The sequence below is a fragment of the Leptodactylus fuscus genome, chromosome 5 (assembly GCF_031893055.1).
Source record: "Leptodactylus fuscus isolate aLepFus1 chromosome 5, aLepFus1.hap2, whole genome shotgun sequence".
Taxonomy (NCBI): Eukaryota; Metazoa; Chordata; class Amphibia; order Anura; family Leptodactylidae; genus Leptodactylus; species Leptodactylus fuscus.
The window spans coordinates 5,841,354-5,857,369 of NC_134269.1; the positions used below are offsets into that span (position 1 = coordinate 5,841,354).

General features: G+C 43.6%; 1 pseudogene; it reads left to right on the forward strand.

Moving 5' to 3' along the window:
• The first annotated feature begins 3,042 nt into the window (after positions 1-3,042).
• Positions 3,043-10,005, forward strand: LOC142202299 (olfactory receptor 1496-like; annotated as a pseudogene).
• Positions 10,006-16,016: the final 6,011 nt, after the last annotated feature.

Consider the following 16,016-nt stretch of genomic DNA (forward strand, 5'->3'; position numbering starts at 1 on the left):
AGTAGAGAAGAATTTGGCACGGCCCAGGGCCGCCAAGGATTCTTCTATACGAGGGAGTGGGTATGCATCCTGGACTGTACATGCATTCAGGTGTCTGTAGTCCACACAGAATCGCAGAGTCCCATCCTTTTTCTTTACAAGTACAATGGGTGAGGCCCACGGGCTCTTGCCAGGCTGGACAATGCAATTTTCCTGCATTTGCTTTAGCAGGGTCTTGACCTCTTGGTACAGTGCTGGTGGTATTTGTCGGTAGCGTTCCCTCACTGGTCGAGCATCTCCAGTAGGAATTTCATGTTCCACTGTGTGTGTCATTCCAAAGTCTGCTTCATGACGGGAGAAAGCACTTAGGTGAGACCCCAGGACCCTGGCCAACTACTCCCTTTCCTCTTAGACATCTTGGCACCTTCCAAATGTACCTCTTTAAGGAGCTGTGTCTCTGTTGTCTCTCTGATTCATTCTCGCCTTGACTACTGTAATTCCTTACTAATCGGTCTTCCCCTCACTAAACTCTCTCCTCTACAATCTATTCTGAATGCAGCGGCCAGGCTCATCTATCAGGCTAGACGCTACAGCGATGCCTCCGGTCTGTGCCAGTCACTACATTGGCTGCCTATTCATTATAGAATAAAATATAAAGTTATTACTCTCATCCACAAGGCTCTCCATAATGCCGCACCTCCCTACATTTCTTCCCTCATCTCTGTCTACCGCCCAACCCGTGCTCTCCGCTCACTCAATGACCTAACACTTACATCCTCTATTATCAGAACCTCCCATGCTCGTATACAAGACTTCTCCCGAGCTGCACCACTTCTCTGGAATGCTCTACCCCGGACAATAAGATTAACTCCCAACTTCTACAGTTTCAAACGCAAACTAAAGACACATCTTATCAGACAAGCCGATCACAATTCCTAATGCACAAAATTGTCTGAACACTGTATAAGCAATGCCGCCCCTGCTACCTCTTGTGTCACCCCCTCTACCTCATAGATTGTAAGCTCTTTTGAGCAGGGCCCTCAGTCCCATTGTGTGAAATGACGTTCTTTGTTATGTATGTCTGTATCTGAACCCTATAAATTGTACAGCGCTGCGGAATATGTTGGCGCTATATAAATAAAATGTATTATTATTATTATTATTATTATTATTATTATTATTAGCTGTGCTTGTGTTGTCCCAACAGATTTAGTCATTACTTGACACAAGGTGAGGGTGGTAGTGGTCATGTCAGTCGAGTTGATGTGCCAGCTAGGTTCCTGTAGAGCTTGAACCTCCTGGATGGGAAACACATCTGCCACCAGTTCCCTGGGTGCCAGAACAACACTGTGGCTATTAATCTCATCAGTACTTGGCCATCCTGGACTGTGCACAAGGTTCGTCCCACAGCTATCCCTTCTCTCTGTAGTACAGGCTCTATCATCACTGTAGCCCCAAGCAATCTGTGGCTGGTGCCCACTGGCAGGGGCAGCAACACCTCATGGCCAGCTGACACTTCCAAGGTAGTTGAACAGGGTACTCTCACACATCCCACTTTTCCTACTAAGCTGGATAAGGTCGCTTGCATCCGGCACTGTTTTAGTGATCTCTGTAGTGCCACTTGTGGTGTTTTCAAGTTTGGGACATTCTTCTAATATTTGGCACCCAACTCTCAAGCCATCAGTCCATCTAGTTCTCGCAATACATTCATTCCTAGTATCACAGGGACTTCTGAGTCCATTGCACTCTGTACCACCACCACTCCTTTCTTCTTCATGGTCCAGCCCCAAAGCTCAATCTCGACCTGCATGACTCCAACTGTTGGAATAGGAAGACTATTGGCAGCTTTCAGATTCACCCAGTCTGCACTGTCCCGGTGTAGGGAGGAGGGAAAGTGAGCCTCAAAGATTTCCCTGGCCATTGTTGTCACTTGTGACTGCGTGTCCAGTAGACAGGACAGTTCTATTCCATTGAACTTGGCTGTAACGACTGGGCTCTCTCCCACTAAGTCCATAGCTTCAAGAAAGGGGCACAATTCTGTGCTTCCTCCTGCGATTTGCCCCTCAATCGCAGGTGGGACTAGTTTAAATCCCTCTGGTTGCTGCTAAAGCCATGGTTGGGGCAGTTCCTTGCTAAGTGTCCCTCCTGGTTAGATGTCCAGCATCTTCTTGCAGGTCGGGCCCCTCTGTAGGACTGTTTGGGAACAGGGTAGGACTGCCCTCTATCATGGGTCTGAGGTGCCACTCTCTCCTCTCTCACAGTCAGTGCCTGTTTCAGTTCTCTAATCACCTCTTCTAATGATGACAGCCGGGCCTCCATACCCTTCTCCTTGGATGGTGTCACCTCTGCTTGGTGGGCTATTGGATTCATAGTACCCAGTTCCTCTTTTTCCAAGACAATGGCTTCCTTTAGCACCTGGCATAAGGTTAAGTGGGGCTCCGACTTGAATCTCTCACGTAGGATTCTCCCTAATGGCTGGCTCCTCAGGCCGAGGAGAAACTGCTCTCGCAGGACCACTTCTGCATTAGTGATGGATGTGACTGCCTGTCCTTCTTTTCTTTGTAATGTGGCCATAAGTTCTTGCAAGCCTTTCACATATTGGGGTAGTGTTTCATCTTCCCCATGGTATCTGGTGAAGAGTCTCTTCCTCAGCATAGCTTCAGATGTCGTATCCCCATATACATCTTCCAGGATGCTTGAGATCTCTTCAAACGTCTGTCTTGACCTTGCCGGCTGCAGCAGTACTGTCTTTCTGGCTTCGCCTTCCAATGTATTCAAGGCAAGCTCTGCTTTCAGATGTGAGACAATATTACATAGACGTGTAGCTCCCTCCAGCCTCTCTTTCCAGTCCTCTAGTAACACATTAGATCCATTAAACTTGGGCAGATGGCTCAGTAGCGCCCCCACTGGAATCATGGGCTGTGTCCCACTCACTGAGGATGTTGCCCCTTCTGTCACCATATTTGTTTCCATCCTGCCGACTACGCCATGTGTAAGAGGTGCAGGTGACTGGCAACAAACTTACTCAGATAATGGAATAAAACAGGAACAGCTTTACTTGTTATGATTCTTGAACACAGCAACAGGCTCTTCAACTATTGCAACAGGTAAATCATATACAGGAGGGACATGGTCTCTATAAGAACTTGGTACATAAAGGAGGGGTATAGCTACAGCTTTAGTGGCACTGTGTGGTTGGTTACAGTCTCTCAATGGGCTTTGCTTACTGATCCTGCTGGAGGGCACTGGACTCCTCTGGGGCTCATGCTCTGTCTCTCCAAGGTAGTACCTTCCTCCTGTTTGCAGTGGGGAAGCTGACTGCACACTCCTGTGTCCTTGCTGCACTTCTATCACATGTGCTCTGCACTTCAGTTACTTACTTACTGCCCTGTGTTGCTCTCTTTCTTCATTGCTTGCTTCAACACGTCTGTGCTTCACTGGGCTGTTCTGCTTGGCTCTGGTCACTATATGACAGCACTCTTGTTTTCTGTTGGCAGACACTGCTTCTGCTCTCCAGCACTGCAGTCTTCTTCCCCTGGAAACACTGTGTGTCCTAGACTTCCTGTGCCCCCGGCTTCTACTTTCCCAGGTAACTCTATTGTCTCTAGCTGGGAACTGGCTCTCCCTGCTGGATTGGGATGATAGCAGTAAGCCTCCATATTCTAACATTGCAACCGTACCTCCTGACATTACAACATGAGGACCATGTGAGAGCTCATTTTCAGCTGGATGAGCTATAGTTTATACTGGCATTTTATGATGTGTACAACTAATTCTTTAGGACCTCTGCAAATGAAGCATGGCACCTACAAACCATTCTAGTAAAATCTGCTTATCTAACCCCCAGTGTCGCTCTTCTGTGCGCTGCCGTGTGCCCAAACATCAGTTGACTGCCACATGTGAGGGACTTCTGTGCTCTGCATAGATTGTGCAACAAACGGTGAGATGTATTTTCTCCTTTTATACTCTTGTGAATGTGATAATTTTAGGGCTAAATTGAGGTATTAAAAAAATAAAAAAAACATGAAGTGTCTAACTTTCATCTCCATATTGTTTTAATTTCTGGGAACACTTAAAGGGTCAATAAATTACCCAAATTCTCTTTTGCATTATTTGAGGGATAAATGGGGGGATTCATGGGGATCTCACATTGATAACTGCATGCTAAATTATTATCCACATTGGAATATGCTCTTAAATGGGGATTGCGATTGGAAATGCACCACTCTCCTCATCCCTACTTGCCCGCCTCCCAGAGGAATCAGAAGATGTCTCCTCCAGATCTTGGCTGGGCACTAGTTGCTGATTGTCCAGTAGTAGCTTATCCTCACTATATAGTTGCTCTGAGCCTACAGATGAGAGGACTTCTCTAGCTGAAACAACAGAAAAGGACAGAGGCAGGTTCAGGACACCTGAAGGTGCAGGGCCTGCTCCTGGGCCATGCCAACTAAGGGTTGTGTCTGACGAACCCTCCAACTCTAGGTTGGGGGAGTCTGCTGATGTGACTTGAGATGAAGTGGATGACTGAGTCAACCAGTCTACAACCGTTGAGATGCTGGTCAAGACACGACCAAGACTTGACACAGGGAGCTCGGGCCTCTCTGAGTGACCCTTACTACCATGCCCCCTTACTCTGCTGTGAACTGTACCTGCACCAGAAACATTTAGGCCTGTGTCCCTCCCCTGTACATGGCCTGCCTGACATACTGTTAGATGAAAAAACGCAATTGCAAAGCAAAAAAAATACAGGGCAAAAAGGCTTGGCATTGTGGGTGATCCTGAATTCCCAGAGTTCCCTGCCTCTTGTCCTAACATGTGCAGCAGCCATTTTATTTATAAAAATGTGATTCGATACATTGAAGCCTGAAGAAATCCGGATTCTTGGCGATTCAAAGATTTCCAGAAATTTGGATAGAATTCCACTTCTGTAGCTTTGATTCGCTCATCTCTAACTATAATACATAAATTCTTCATCTCGGACCCTCTGCTAGGAGTCAGGACATGGAACTTCTTCTATTATTATACAATACATTATATTATTTTACATGGTATTACTAAAAAAAATAAATATCTGGCTCGTAGAAGATGTTTATGACTTAGAAATTTACTTTTATGTTTCTTCATTGACCAGAACTCTGGAGACCCATCAGACACAGCAGAGACATCTCCTGAGATATATTCTACCTGGTACCTTACCTCCATTATATACATAAATATCACCAGGTTTTCCTCCCATTCATGTGTCTGCTGGTCATGGTGGAGGCCGACACTGCCGCTGTCTCATATTCTCCTCAATCCCCGCAGAGAGCAACAAGAAGAAGAAGAAGAAATATTATCAAGAACAAAGAAATATCTCATTCAAGTTACGATACATATTTCTAATATTCACCGATCTGCCATATCATTAAAACCTTCTGCCTAACATTGTGTTAGTCCTCATCCTATTTCCAAAGCAGCTGCATCTTAGAGGAATGGACTCCGCAAGACGTCTGAAGGTACCAAGTAAAGAGTGTTTCCTATTCTGGCAGGTTTAGGTGAATCCTCTATTTCTACATCGGCTTCACCATATTCATGTATTATATGTAATAGCAGAAGATTCCATCAGATTAATGAATTTTTCATTTTTAATATAGATGACAAGCAGAATTTACATGATCACTGTAACAAGATACAGTATATTATCCTATTGATCATGTAAATTCTGCTTGTCACCGATATTAAAAATGGATACTGAAGAATTCATGAACCTAATATATAATGGTCAAGTTGTACAAAAAAATTCTAATTGCACCAACATATCTCACAGTGCTGTACAGGTACGTTATATTTCCTAGGAATTCGGATGCCTAAGACAATGATATCAAATTAGAGTATAGGGGTTAGACATTGAGGCTACTCTAGAACCTCACTTAGATGTTGTCAAATCATTTAGATATCAGAAATGTCCATGTTTATGATAGGTGACACGTTTCTGTTGATTTAAGGAAATGTTTTGTCCATCATGGATCATTTTTGTATCCATGTTCAGTATTGTCAGTCTGTGATTTTCACAGATCCATGGAATTCAATGGGCACGTGTGGACCTAAATGTAACAAAATAGTGAATGATTTTATTGCCACTGGTTAACAATTTGGTGTAAAAAAAACCCCCAAAAAACAAAAATAAATAATATCTCTATTAAAACCAATGGGACTGTGTGCTGTCCTTGGATAACAGTTGCAGATTTGCCGATGTGAGTTGCATATGTCTGGATGAGATCTTATAATACGAGTAATTACATTTTTTTTTGTGCCAATCATAGGAGAACAACAAGACGTTAGTTGGATTCTTTCTCTTAGGGTTTAAAGGTAGTCAAGGTTTAAGACTTTTCCTGTTTTGTCTGTTCCTTGTGGTTTATTGCCTGACAATATGTGGGAACCTCCTGATCATCACCCTGGTGTCCACCAGTAAGATCCTCCACACCCCAATGTACTTCTTCATCTCACAACTCTCCATCAGTGACATCTTATTGACCATCTCTATACTTCCCAACATTCTCCACATTTTACTGAATAATGGGGCGATGATTATATTTATAAGGTGTATTATACAACTCTATTTTTTCGGCACTTCAGATGTGTTTGAGTGTTTCCTCCTCGCTGTGATGTCCTATGACAGATATGTGGCCATCTGTAATCCCCTCCACTATACCTCCATAATGACAAGTAAATATTGTTTGATATTGATCGTCATCTGTTGGGTTTCTGGATTTTCCATTATTTTGATATACAGCATATCAGCAACAAAACTAGACTTTTGTGGCTCCAATGTCATTGAGCATTTATTCTGTGACATCGTCCCCTTACTAGAACTTGCCTGTTCTGATACATTTATTATACACTTTGAGACATATGTGATAGGTGTTTTAACTGTCTTCATCCCAACCATTATCATTGTATTATCTTATACTTCTATTGTTCGGGCAGTCTTAAGGATCCCATCCAGCACTGGTAGACAGAAAGCCTTCTCCACCTGTAGCTCCCACCTCATTGTGGTCTCCATCGTCTACTGGACTATATTCGGTGTTTATGTTGTGCCAACAAAAGGAAAAGGACAAACTTCAGCAATAAGATCCTCTCCCTGCTATATACTGTGTTTACTCCCTTAGTCAACCACCTTATATACAGTCTAAGGAATAAAGACATTAAGAAAGCCATAAAAGAAACCATTGATAAACTTTTGCTCCGGTAAGTTGTATTGTTTGTATTGTATCTCTATATATCTGCCACTGTGTATATTTTACATAATTGTTATTGCTCTTTATTGTTCTGTTTCACTGGGGGTAATGGAATACAGAATAGATGGTTGAGTTCAGGCAGCAGATCACTGGATAGTAAGAAGAGTTGAGGAGTCTTCGTCCATATTCCAGAGAGTCAGGTTGTATGCTTGTAGATCATCTACTTAGCACCTTTACACTACTGTGATGCAGACCTGAGACAAAGCTGATATGGAGAGGTTTAGTGTAATATCTTGGAGTCCGAGGACAATTACATCACAGATCTGTTGTGCCACAACACAGACAGAGCAATCCTGGGTAAGGAGAGAATTTAAGAATCTGGGACACACATGTGGACAACATTGTTGTTCTTCCTCATTTAATGAAAGAAAGCCCCACAATGGTCACAGAAATAACCGGAATCTGACAAAAGTAATAATAAATAGAAATTCTATGAAAATGAACAAATGAAAGTCAGACTTTGCTTTTCGCTTCAACATTTTTAAAAAATAAACCTGATGACACGGTCTGGACAGAAATGATGGTTCCTGTAACCTAATATTTTGTTGCACAAACTTTTGGGGCAATCACTGCGATCAGACAATTCCTGTAACGGTCAATGAGACTTCTGCCCCTCTCAGCAGGGATTTTGGCCCCTCTTCATGAGCAAACTGCTCCAGTTGTCTCGGAGGTGAAGGGGCCTTTTCCAGGCGACATGTTTCACCTCCTTCCAAAGATGCTCAATAGGATTTAGTTGCGGCCCATAGAAGCCACTTCAGAATAGTCCAATGTTCTCCTCTTAGCCATTCTTGGGGTTTTTTAGTTGTGTGTTTTGGGTCATTATCCTGTTACAAGACCCAGGACCTGCGACTGAGCACAAGCTTTCTGACACTGGGCAGCACATTTCTCTCTAGAATGCCTTGATAGTCTTGAGATTTCATTGTACCCTGCACAGATTCAAGACACCCTGTGCCAGATGCAGCAAAGCAGCCCCAGAATATAACAGAGCTTCCTCCATGTTTCATGGTAGGGTGTCCTTTTCAGGATAGACTTCATTTTTCCATCTGTGAACATAGAGCTGATGTGCCTTACCAAAAATTTCTCACAGAAGCTGGGGCAACATGGTGGCTGAGTGGTTAGCACTGCAGCCTTGCAGCACTGGAGTCCTGGGTTCAAATCCTGCCACGGACAACATCTGCAAGGAGTTTGTATGTTCTGCCCATATTTGCATGGATTTCCTCCCATACTCTAAAGACATACTGATAGGGAAAAACCCCTATATGGGGCTCCCAATCTACATTAAAATACATTCTCCCAGAAGTTTTGTGGTTTGTCAACATATAGTTATACTATTATCACTGTTGTCAGATTCCTGTTATTTCTGTGACCATTGGATTTTTCTTTCATTAAACGAGGGGACCATCAATTTTGTCCACGTGTGTATATCATACATAAGTACGGACTAGTGGAAGTACCATCATCAAGCATCCTCCTTCTTTGTGGAATCTCAAGTAGGAAGTATACCTCAATTTTATGTGGAATCTGTTTGCCTAAATTGCTAGAAAAGTTGAGAACTGTTTCATGAGCAACCACCATAAAGAGCACTTCCAATTTTAAGCTGGCTCAGAAAGATTGAAGACCATTATGAAGTGCCCCAGGAGAAGACTGTCATTAGGCCCCCACAGGCCCCTTCAGCTCTGCACCAGTCCAGGAGGTGAGTTTCAGGATTCAATTGAGATTAATCGCCAATGTGAAAAGTTTCTTCTACTACAACTTCTACTACTCCTTTCCCCAAAGTTTACTCCATCAGGTTGCTGCACAGATAATCCACAACAATTAAAGAGGTTGTCAAAGCAAAAATTTATTTTTTAAATAGTCCAAGGGATGTGAAAAAAAATGAAGAAAAAATCATACTGAACTGTCCTTGGTGCTCCTGTGTCCTCTAAGCATGGTCAGGTCCTGTTGTCTTGCAGTGAAATTCCTCAATGGCTGTGACATCCCGGGGTCCCTTCCACTGGGGCAGCTGAGGCCAAATCATTGGCTTGAGGAAGGGACCCGGATATCACAGGTAAGACGTCCCGTGTCCTCAGCAGTCAACAGAAGTCAAAAAGGGACCAGCAGGACCAGACCATGCTGATAGGCAAAAAAAAGCATGTTATACTGATTGCAACAAAGATAAATAAAATAATAAGGTTGAGTATGAGAGTAAATGGATGTCTGATCACTCACCAGTTTCTTTGTCAATAGAGCTAAAAGAATGTAAAAGGGGATGGGGCTTATATTACATCCAACATGGCTGGGGAATCATTGATTATGTAGATAATCTGTTTTCCCTTAGCCCTAACAGCAGCACAATACGAGGAATTTCTGCCCCTGTTGCTGGTAGGACAGATGGAATTTTTAATCTGCAAAATTTAAATATGCATGACTAGGCCCCATAAGAGGGCACAGAGACCCCAACTCCCCCCCCCCCACACACACCTCCCCGCAGGTAGATACAAGAGTAATATAATGGCAATGGGGAAGGAAGCCTTGTGCTGCTGTTAGGACTAAGGGAACACAGATTATATACATAATCAACAATTCCCTGTCATTCTACAGCAGCATAATATAGGGAAATGACAAGTAATCCCCTTAGGGAGGGTTTTCTTGCCTTACCAAACTTAGAACTGATCTCCCAAAAGTGGTAGCTTCTGAAGCCCGAGAATTTAACCTGTAATGCTTCACAAAGGTTAATTCGGAAGACCAGGAGGCTGCATCACAGAACTGATACAAGGGCATAGCTCTATTTTCTGCCCAGGACATCGAGCTTGCCCGAGGGAGAAAGCCTCAGGGCTGAAAAAGAAGTTTAAATAGCCTCCCTCACCCATCTAGAGATGGAGGCTTTTGAGGCCCCTTTGTCTTCCTAGGAAGTTTATGAGGAGATTTTAGGATCTCCTAAAAGAACATGTACGCTCTAAATAAATCTTTAGACACCTCACTAGGTCCAAAGTTTGGAGCCTCATCCCCTCCAGTGAGGAAGGTGCAGAGTAAAATATCGGCAAAGACATCAGCTGGTTAATGTTGGACATGGAAGACACTTTAGGCCTGAACCCTAGGAGGAACCTCAGTTGGATTCTGTCTTCAAAGAAGGAGATGAAGGCTTCTTCCGAGGAGCCTGAAGTTCGCCAACCCTCTTGGCAGATGTGATGGCCAAGAAGAATGTGGTCCAAAAAGTTAGAAATTTTAATTCTGCATCTTCTAGAGTCTAAAAAATGGTGAATCACAAAGTGCCGACAGGACCATGCCTAGGTCCCACTGGTGGATGGGAGCTGCAACTGAGAGTCTCAACCTCGTGGCTCCTTTAATAAAAACACTCACCAGAGCGTGTTGAGATAAACTCCTCCCCAGACCAGTGGACAAAGCGGCTACATATACCCTCTGGGTAGCAGCAGAAAGCCCTTTTTCTAGACCATCCTGAAGAAAATCCAGGATTATCCTCTCTGGGGGATCAGAGGAGTCCACATCATGATTCAGACACCAGGAATTTAATATGTTACCAATCCTACGGTAACAGTTTTGTAGGCGGACCGCCCCCCTCAAAGGGAGAAACAGAAGAACAGCGCTCGCCCAGATGGATACAACAAACTGTATTCACACAATGCGTTTCGAGCCAATGTCGCTCTTTTTCAAGTGCATACAAGTCACCATAAAAATTAATCAGGCACAAAGATAAAATTTACAAAAATAATAATAATTAAACTCAAAAATAGTGCACCAAGAGGCATGGAGTAATTACATACAAACAAATAGGGACCTATGTCCAAAAATCAGATCAAACCAACTGGGTTGTAAAAGCGTGGGTCACAGATATTCAAATAAAAATATATGTGTATACATATGTATGGAAATTCAATGTGGCACTGACAGGCTTGGTAAAGCTAGCCAAGCTTTATATATATATATATATATATATATATATATATATATATATATATATATATATATATAGCACGACCAGCTCTGCTTCATCTCGGCATAGGAATGCATTGACCAGCGTTGATTGGCCGAAAGCCATACAGAGTACAGCATTTGGCCAATCAACACTGGTTCTGCTGGAGGATGCGGGATCTAAGATCGGTCCACAGCAGCCTCCATTGTGGTTCGATCTTAGACTCCGCCTCCTTACAGACAAGCCTCTGGCAGAACCAGCATTCGGCCAATCAACACTGGTCAATGCATTCCTATGGGTAAAAGTCAGGTCCCGCATATCGCAAGCTGACAGGGATCCCGACCAGATAGAGCCCCAAAGAGCTGTTCAGTAACATTCCCACCTAAATGAAGGTAATCTCTAGCTAACCCTGCCAACCTCCGGGAGACCCCATCTTTGGACGATCTGTTGAAACACCTCTGGACTGAGGGACCATTCTCCTGATATGGTAATACCCCGACTCAGCTGATCCGCTACTATGTTGGGGGAGCTCTTGATGTGAAGAGCGAATAAGTGGGTCAGATTCCTCTCTTCCAATGAGAATATTAGCTTTGCCTGCCTCAGAAGAGCTGGAGACCTGGTACCTTCTTGCTTGTTGATGTATATGACTGTGGTCATATTTTTCAATCAGACTTTGACTGCTTTCCCCTTGAGGACTGGGAAGAAGTGGCACAATGCCAGATACACAGCCCTGAGTTTTTTCAGGTTGGATGTTTCCACTTCCGGTCTGCTCCAATGACCTTGTATGGTATTGTTGTCCAGATGAACCCCCCATCCCCAATGGGATGCATATGTTGTCAACAGGATCTAATGAGGTTGGACTGAGGACCTTCCACCTTTCAGGTGTATCCACCATCTGAGGGAAAGACGGGTACTGGGAGAAAGGCAGATCATTTTGTGGAGTCCTCGTGGAGACCTGTTCCAGGCACTCAACACTTCCATCTGGAGGGGATGCAAATGCCATAAAGTCCAAGGGATCGCCCTGGTCGAGGATGACATCAAGTCAAGGACTCTCATGGCGGTTCTGATGGACACACGCCGGGACCTGAGGAGAAACTAGGTGGCCACCTCTACCCTTAACTTCCTTGGACTGGTCAGAGAGATCTGCAGTTTTTCTGAATCCAGGATGAAACCCGGGAATTTCTTCTGGGTGTACGGCACTATTTCTGGCTTCTCCCAAATGATTATCCTTCCTAACCTCTGTAGGAAGGAAATGGCAGCTTGAAGATGATGTTGGAGGACTGGAATTGACTGTGCTTTTATGAGCCAGTCGTTGACATAGGGAACTAAAATAGGCCTTGAAGTATGAGGGCTGCGGCAACTGCGGCAACCACTTTGGTAAAGGCATATAGGGCGGAAGAAATGCTGAACAGGAGTGCAGCAAATTAATAGTGCTCTCTGTGACCGGAAATCTCGATGGCAATCCTGAAATATTTCTTGTGTGGAGGAAAGATAAGGACGTGTAGATATGCGTCCTTTGGATCCAGGGTAACCATGAATTCGCCTTGATGAAGAAAAAATGTCACAGAATCTACGGACTCTGTCCTGAAAGGTTTTCTTTTAATCAACTGGTTGAGGAATCTTAGGTCTATTATCATCCTCCAGTCTCCCGAAGGTTTTTGGTTCAGGAAGACTGGGAATAGACCCCCAGACCCAGCTATGAGGGGGGGAACCCTTTCTAGGGCCCCCTTCTTGATGTACTCGATGACAGATTCTTCCAGAATTGCTTGTTGTGGAGCAGAAATGGAATGTGTTGTGACAAACCGGTCGCAGGAAGACTGGTTGAACTCTATGGCATAGCCTTGTTCCTTGTTCAACCTGCAGGACCCAGGGATCCTGGATAACAGTTTGCCACACAACAGCAAAATGAGATAGGCGATCTCCCACAGGGACGTCGATCACAGAGAGTGGCATCATATCAAAAATTGGGTCTCTTCTTCAGCACATCTCTTTGGAGGCAACGCCCAGATCCTCGAGAATTGTATCTAGACCGCCTTTGTGGATGGGATCTATACTGGGAGGTTGAACCTCGACCCCTAACAGGGGGAGCTCTTCTGCCTCTAAATGTTTGAGGTAGAGATCTTCCTTTATCATCATCCCAGGCCTTCCATCAGGTCATCCAGTGTGGCACCTTTTTTATTTACATCACACCCAATGTTTACTATTGTCCCTTGAAATGGAACAATTGAAAGTCCAATTCTTCATCACTTTTCAACCAGGTTCACTACCACTTTTTCTCCCAAATAACAAAATTTGCACATATTAGAGAAAGTTCTGGAATCTAATGGAGTGGGGCCCGGCCAGGCCCTTTTCCACTAACAATAGGTATGGCATTCAAGGAACCAGGCTTTTCCCGACCACTATTGTAGTGGGCTGGGGCCCCGGCCACTTCCATCTGGCTGTGGACCCTGTACCCCCCTTCCCCGAGGGCTTGGTGCAACCACGATTATTATGCCACTGTTGATCATTACTATTGTCCCCAATAGGCTCCATATTTTACTGTATAATTGGGGAATTATTTATTAATGAGTGTATTATTCAACTTTATTTTTTCTGCACCTCAGAAGCAATTGCGTGTTTTCTTTTATCAGATATGTGGCCAACTGTAATCCCCTCCAATTTGCCATTATAATGACAAATACATATTGTGTGATATTATCTATAAGTTGTTGGCTTCTTGGATTTTATTGTATTTTTATTTCCATCCTAACAATAAAAAAAAAAAAAAAAAAAACTTTTGTGGCTCAAATATTATTGACCATTTCTTCTGTGAACTTCTCCTCTTACAAGAATGTTCCTGCTCTTATACCTTCAGTAGTCACTTGGAGATTTATGTACTAGGTATTCCAATTGTCTTTATTTCAGTCACAATCATTTTAAGGAAGTTGTATACACTACAGAAGAACATCAGCCATTGTGTATTGGGTGTTTCCTCCCCTCCCGATGTGTACGCCGCTCCTCGGAGCTCCGGGCCTTTGTTCTCTGTCCGTTTCTCTCCTCTCTCATTCAGACGCCGGCAGAATGCCGTAAGTGCCTCCGCCCCCCAAGTGAATAATTCACGTCTCCCCACCCTGTACCCGCCCACAACAATCCCTACCTACTCTCAGCATCAGTAACACTAGTCTAGGGAGGCGGGGGCATGCACGGAACTCTGCCGGCGTGTGAATGAGAGAGGAGAGAAACGGACAGAGAACAAAGTCCCTCAGCTCCGGGGAGTGGTATCAGTTCTGTCTAGGTAACGGGTTGAGCGATCGGGATCGGAATTATGTTCCTGATCTTTTTTAGGCAGGATCGGAACCCGAACACGGTTGTGAAACTTACTCGATCACCGATCGGGATCCAATCTTTTCAGATCCCGATCGCTCAACCCTAATTACCACCACAGTTGAATTCTCCTGGAAAGTGTTGGGGTGGAAAAGGAAGGGTAACGACAGGAAAAAAAAAAAAAAAAAAAAACGCCTGTGCCAAGTATCCCACCACTGCCAGTAAATTGGGGAATGGTGTCTCTCTGGCAAATATTAGTATTAGCAGGGAACAGTTGTCCTGTGCCAGAAACAGGGAATGACATAAGCTCTATGCTGTCAGGTAGGTGGCCCTTGGCTGGAGTAGACAGAATGAGACCATCCATTGGACTACAGTCACTAAGTACACAAATCCACAGAACGCCCCACACTGTATTAGCTGTGTATTATTGTCCATATTCTACTTCAACCTTTATGAAGACCAATATATTCCCAATAAATGTAAGTATTGGTGTGAGCAGGGAGCAACTCCATCCTAGTCATACCTCCTGTGTAACATCTCCCTTGCACAACAGGGACTGAGGGGACTGTAAGTGACCGATCAGTCACATTGAGGTGATTTGTATGGGGGGTGGCATGACTAGGCTGAAACTGCTCCTTGCCCCCCCAGTGACTACTTAATTTGCATAAAACTTTTTAGACAAAGGCCCAACATAGCAAAAAAGTGCAGCTGGAAAAAATGGCGTTTCCATAGGTATAATTGACACGCTGTGATTTCCAAAATGGCCATGTTTTTGGAAATTGCAGAGTGTCCCCAGCGCATATTTTTACACTAGATTCTCATCTACGATACATGTGGCGTTTCTGCCACCTGCGTTTTTTTCTTTAAATCGCCTCATTCTGAATTTTTTTCCCGCTTCCCAGTACATTGTACAGAGTAATAAATTATGTCATTTTGAAGTAGAACTTGTCATGTAAAAAAATTATCCTCCTATGACTATGTAAATTAGAAAGTTATGGCTTTTGGAATGCCGGAAGTAAAGATGAAAAAAACATAAAAACTAAAAATGTCTGCGTCAGGTAAGGGTTAAAGATGAAATACATAAAGATGATAATGACGTCTTATACGATACGATGCAAAAAGTTTTAGGCAGGTGTGGGAAAATGTAGCAAAGTAGAAGTGTTATCAGTTTAATTTGTAAATGAACTAAATGCATGAATTAAGTAAATGAACAAAAATAAATCTAAATCAAATCAATATTTATTGTCACTGCCCTTTGGAGGAGGAGTCCTGGAAGTCATGAGATGGACCCTAAAGAGCCCTGAGCTCATCATAAAAGCCACAGAAGATCTGTGCTTCGTACTCCAAGATGGCGGGAATAATTTGTTTACCAAGCTCCTTCAAAAACTGTACTATAAAACTAAAAATCTAAATCCCATCAATACTCAGTGTTACCTTTACCCTTTACCTTTCATTAGTTATTTTTGGACCACTTTGTCCTTTGGTTACTAAAGGACTATAAGCAGTGGCATAACTAGGAATGGTGGGGCCCCATGGCGAATTTTTGA